A 6124-nucleotide genomic window follows, 5' to 3' on the forward strand; every position below is an offset into this window, starting at 1 on the left:
TATATATATATATATAGTCTGACTGTTGGTTAGTTATAAATATAAATGTTGGTTATTTATAAATATAAATGTGAAAAAGAGCATATGCAGAAAATATATTACAGGTAGAAAATACTGATATGATTTAGTCAAACTAATGGAAAACTGGAGGTGGAATTACCCACAATAAACTATGTAAACTATAATTTGCAAGCCCTGCAAAGTGTAGCCTAAAGATTCTCATGACCACCTATCCAATACAGATGCATCTAAAAAATCTGGATGACAATTTAATGATGAATGGGGGTCTGCAAACTGCTGAGATCTTAAAGAAGAACACCAGTTTAAAATGTGTATAACCCTTGCAGTGGGGCTACCTATCTTTGATTTTTACAGTTTGTTCATGTGTTAAAACTGCCGTCCTGACATTCAATAATAAAAAAAATTACAGTTCTTTTACTTGCAGGTTTAGGACCCACATTAACGACAAGTGCAGGCTTCTACTATACAGTTTATCGCACATTGATTAACATGGCAATATCTTTATTTGTTCATCCATTAAGCAGTAGCAATACATTTGTTATTTCAATTACCATAATTATGCAAATACTCTGTTAAACACAGTACCCCCGTCATGTCTATGGTTTGCTGGTAATATTGCTTGTAACTAGCAGCCTTTCACCAACTGAATAGTTATTGTTTCTTCTAAAGCATTGTAAATTTATTTGAGACTTAAAAAAAATAAAACAGAATATTTGTATTTATGTGTTGTATGCAGATAGCCTTGAAAGATTTAATCCAGATAACACATTAATGTGCTTTAAGACATCCTGTGTTAAAGCATCATACTTATTTTGAATGGGCTGACAGCACACCTTAATGCAATCAAAACAGACATGCTCTGCAAAGCATATGCTGTGTGTTGTGGTACACTGAAGTGTGAGCATATTGCCTGATACTGTAATAGAGCATTAGGGTGGCATTCAATATGGTACCACAACACTTGGTGGTTCAACTAATTAAGGGGATGGAGAACCAAAGCTTTGAGACAAGGTTACTAAATGTAAACATGTTCATGCCGGAAGTAAGGAGATTAAGGGGGGGGGGGGGGGATGGTGGAGTAAAGATTTAAGCACAAGGGGCGAAGGGGCTTCTTCTCAGTTAGAGCAAATAGGGTCTGGAACTTGCTGCCGCAAGCAGTGGTATCAGCTGAGAGTGTTGAATCTTTTAAAAAGCATTTGGACAATTTCCTCAGAGACCGTAACATACAGGGGTACAGGTACACTTAAAAACAAAATCACACAGGGACTCATACACACTCATACACATGCAGAATCACATGCATACACGCAATAGGTTGAACTTGAGGGACCTGTGTCTTTATTCAACCTCAAATACTATGTAACTATGTAACTATGTGTTACCACAAGCAAAGGTGTAAAAAGGACAAACATATTTTACTAAAGCAATGGATCCAAAGGACAATAAATAGAAACTGAACTCTGGAAGCTGTGCCCAAAAAAGACAGGCAGGGGGCAAAAGACTAGTCACCAGTATTATCTGAGGCCTTCCCGGAGCTGATCTTTCCCACATTACTGACTTACCTTGCCTGGTTCAGCACTGCGCCTCTGTGTGGAGGTGGCCATCGTGGTAGAGGCAGGTAGTTAGAGTCTCCAGCAAGGAGAACAGTCAATGGTACAGTAATGATATTGCCAATCACTCCAGTCTGGTAAAACTAGCAGTCAGAGGCAGTAGTACCTTTGATCTTACACTGCAGATATACAGCTATGAGGCCTTAGGCACAGGATGCTTACAAGGATGCTCACATAACATAAAGTGTATTGCTACTTTTCAGGAAGAAGGTGTAAAGCCATGATTAATTAAAGCCCTAAACTAGGTAAAATATAATTCTTGTGATGAATTTCACTTCCTGTCCCTATGAAGCCCACAAATGAAATGGGGGTGGACTTCGCCGGAATGCAGCCTCCTGATAAAAAAAAAAAACTTTGTCAGAGTTTCTAATCCTTTCTCACTCTTCTAAGAATTCGTTTTTGTCTGTGTTCCTACCAGAAATATGGAATCTGCAAGAATCAAAGCTCCTTACACAAGTGACTCGCAAACACAACATAAGCACTTCTTTAATTCCATACTCTTTGTATTACAAACTCCTTTTTGTGCTTTAGTAAGCCACCTTTTCTTTCCAACAACTGTTTTAGGAAACTCTTAAAGTGACATTAAACCCTCAGATTGTTTAACATGTACCAATACTGTAATGTGTGCCTTACTGTAATCCATGGTTGTTTCCCTTCTCTTTGCTGCTCTTCATTTTTAAATCCGTATCTCTTCTCATGCTGGGCAGAACTTCTGTTTTGCAGCAGACTGCCTTGTCTCTGAAATGGATACATGGTGTCTGTGTGTAGGTTCACAACCTGAGCCAGCACTACAGGAAGAGGCAGTCAGCTGCAAAGGGAAGTTCTCCCCCAGCATGAGAAGAGATAAGGATTTAAAAGGAAGAGCAGCAAAGAGAAGGGAAACTACCATGGATTACAGTAAGGCACACATTACCGTATTGTTTTATGTTAAAAAATCTGAGGGTTTAATGTCACGTTAACCTTCGTACTAAAGTCTTATTGTTTTGGGGTTTTTTTTTGTTTTTTTTTTTAAATTTACATTTTACACACGCACATCAATATTGATTACAGTTATATAACAAGGTAATCAATTAATTTCTATATAGTTTATATTTTCTTTTTTGCCTATTACAATCCCTACCTTTGCTGTGTCTCAATTCCCTGAATTTCCCTCAGGGAATGGGCACTCATAAAATCAGTTCCATTTTTCTGATTGTATTCAACGGGACAATGTGTTCTGTCATGCATTGCACCAGCCAGTATGCTCTGAAGAAGGGGAAGTTCCCTGAAAACGCGTTTAGCTAAGTGGCAGCGAGACTCTGCATCTAGCAGAGCTCCTGAACAATTCATCTATTTGCACAGCAGTTCACCCAGTGAGGACTACAAGTCCAATATGATATTGTTCTTGCTCTGTTTGTGAGTATAAATAGTTTCTTTATCATTTCCATTTATAAAAGGTTTATTGCACCAGGTCAGGCACCTGGTGGTTTCTTTTCTTCAGCCCGTATGCGTGCATGGCTCAGAAATGCAGATGTAAGGATGATGCCTGAACCAAAGCACTAAGTAGTCCTTGATGGGAGCTTGCAAGTAAGGGTGGCTACATTGCGATCCTACTAAAAGAACAATCTCCCTATAAACAGAGAGTTGGGCAAGCACTCAGGGGACCAGCATAATTTCTGTATTAGAAATTTAAGACATATATAGGCTTTATTATCACTTTAAGACACCATCACTAACCATCACATCGCAGAGCTAGGGCACAATTCATTATCATGATCATTGCTTGCCATAATTCATGAGATTTCTGTGCTGGCTTTTTTTTGGCATACAAAAGATAGCATGCAAAATGCACTGGCTATGAAGAATTGTTTAAAAAAACCCATGGTACCAGCAAATTATGGTATTTGTAATTGTAATCCAAATTGGTAATTGTTAATTGTTTGCTGTGATACAAACTGCACTAGGATCTAAGGGTCATAAATAATGCAACTGGCCTTCAAATGAAAGGTTTTTTAGCATTTCCAAGAAAAAAACAGTTCATTCAGCTGTGAAAGGATGATATCCAAGGATTATTGTGTGTTAATAATAAGATCAAAACTATCTATTTGGTCATCCAGTCAGCTTCCTCCACATCCACAGTGAAAGAGGAAAATTTGGTATATTAAGGGAGTTTGAACTGGCTAAAGTCATGGCCTAGAAATCTGAAGGTACTTCATAGAATGGATATTATTATATTATTTTGTATGTATTCTGTTGGACTTGTCATCTGTTTCTGGATCCAACAAATACTACACTCTCTTCAAAAGAACTGAGGTTGCCTGAAACATGCATCAAGAATATCTTCTGTCTTAGAAAGCCTGCCAGTTGGCAATTTTTTTAACTTACATTTTTCCACTTTAAGGGTGTCATTCACAAAGCTGCAGTAGGCAGCCGTGTGAATAACCGGCCCAAAGTGAAGCGACACTGTTCGGCTATTCACTTCAGGCTTGTACGGCTGATTTCAGCCGTACAGCGAATGAAATCATTCGTACATCAGCTTGCTGCAGCTGGGTTCTGGTTGGCCGAACATGCTCAGCACCGAGCGGCATTCGGCTCGGCTATTCTGCTCGGTACTTCTGTGGAAGAGCAGAATAGAAAACCACTTAAAAAAAGTAGAAAAAAAAAACCAGCATAGGAATGCATAGCTAGATTCCTATTGGCTACTTCACATTGCAATAGCCAATAGCAAGCTGGCTATTGCACCCGCCCTCTGCTGCTGTCCATCACTAGAAGAGGACCTGATGGAGAATGTCAGGTCCCCTCTGCTGATTGACAGGAGCAGTGGGCGGGTGCAATAGCCAACTTGCTATTGGCTATTGCAAAGGGAAATAGCCAATAGGAATCTAGCTTTGCATTCCTATGCTGTTTTTTTTTTTCTGACTGACGGCGGCCGGCGGCCCCAATGTCAGGAAAAAAAACCAGTGCAGGGAAAGTGTTTCTCTCCCAGGTGGACGGGAGCTGCTATCTAATAGGGGGAGAATCAGAGCGTCCGGGAGAGTTGGGATGTCTGTCATGATGAGAGCTTAGCAGAGCCGGCTTTGATTAAACATGGTTAAAAGGCATATTTCATTTTGTATACTACATTCTCCCGGTAGACTTCTGTAACTGTTTTTTTCCTTCCAGAATTTAAACTCTTGATGCATTGAAAGTGACAATAATAGATTCCCTTTGTGTAGTATAGACTATTCCGCTGGTGGGGAAAAAAGGCTAACAAACTATCCATAGACACGACATGGCATTTGGAAGATTCTGCTGTTGCTTACAATCATTTTAGATGGCCGTGTATAGCAGCCGAGCAGACACCCCCTGGTGCTGGTCTTAAAGCCTCATTCTGGCCATTCACAGAATTATTAAAATGCTCACCTACCCTATAAGAGTATTACTTCCCCTAATCCAAGGCCCTATGGAATTCCTCCACCACTTGTTCCGGTTTTGAAGACTGGTACACTAAAGTCGCTCTTGTTGCTTGTCTCTGATTGGTTTTGTCGCCGTCACCAATGTTATCATTAACAATGTAGGGGGAGGAGTCCGGTGACGTCACAGGCATCGACATCACCGGACTCCTCCCCCCCTTCCCTTCGTTAGCCGAGGGAGCCACTTGGGGAAGGGGTAGGAGTCACGGGATCTCCGACGGGACTCCCAGAAGCCATCGGAGAGGTGAGTGTTTTCATTTTTGATCGATCAAAATGTTTAACGATTAATCAAGAGATTAATCGTTAATTTCCGCAGCCCTAAAATCAAACAAATGTTAACTTGAGAAACTTACCTTGGCTTGCGATCAGCTCTGCTTCGTGTTGATTGAAAACACTGTAACATAATCAACAGCTGAAGTTGAAGAATTAGAAGAGATTTCCTCTTTCTTGTTGAGCTGCACTTCTATAAAGTACAACAGTTCTATTATATTATGTTATCTTTTATGAAATGATTGCATTCACTATGCAATTAATGGGTCAAAAGCTGTAACCATATATTTGAGTTTATCCTTTGTAATTGCAGTTCTTAGCAGCTTACAAAGGTTATTGTGTTTTCACCCTTAGTACTAAAATCACGTAATTGTATCTTGTCCTAGTATAGCTGCTTCCACAAACATTTTTGCCCATTAAGGGTTGTGCAGAGTCATAAAACGTCCAACATCACCCTAAATTAGATCAAAACAAAAAAGTAAAATATATAAAAACAATAAAAAGTAAAAGCACTGTTTGCGTCTAAGTCAGTTCATCTTTGCTGTCATCAATGCAATTTCAAATGTATATATATATTTGCCATATATTGTTTTGTTCCCTAGCAGTGCACTTTCAGTCCCATCTACAATGCATTTTAACACTTATTAAATTAGTATGAAAATGTTTAAACCGCTAGAAAACTGCTATGTCCATATTTCATTTTATTGTAATGCTAATGCTTGTCGCTGCAGCCTGTTCTGTTCACAGCAGTGTCAACAAAAAGCCCTTGTTTCGGTACTAATGCATTCAGAG

This window comes from Nanorana parkeri, unplaced genomic scaffold (assembly GCF_000935625.1).
Source record: "Nanorana parkeri isolate BGI_ZX_2015 unplaced genomic scaffold, ASM93562v1 scaffold21, whole genome shotgun sequence".
Taxonomy (NCBI): Eukaryota; Metazoa; Chordata; class Amphibia; order Anura; family Dicroglossidae; genus Nanorana; species Nanorana parkeri.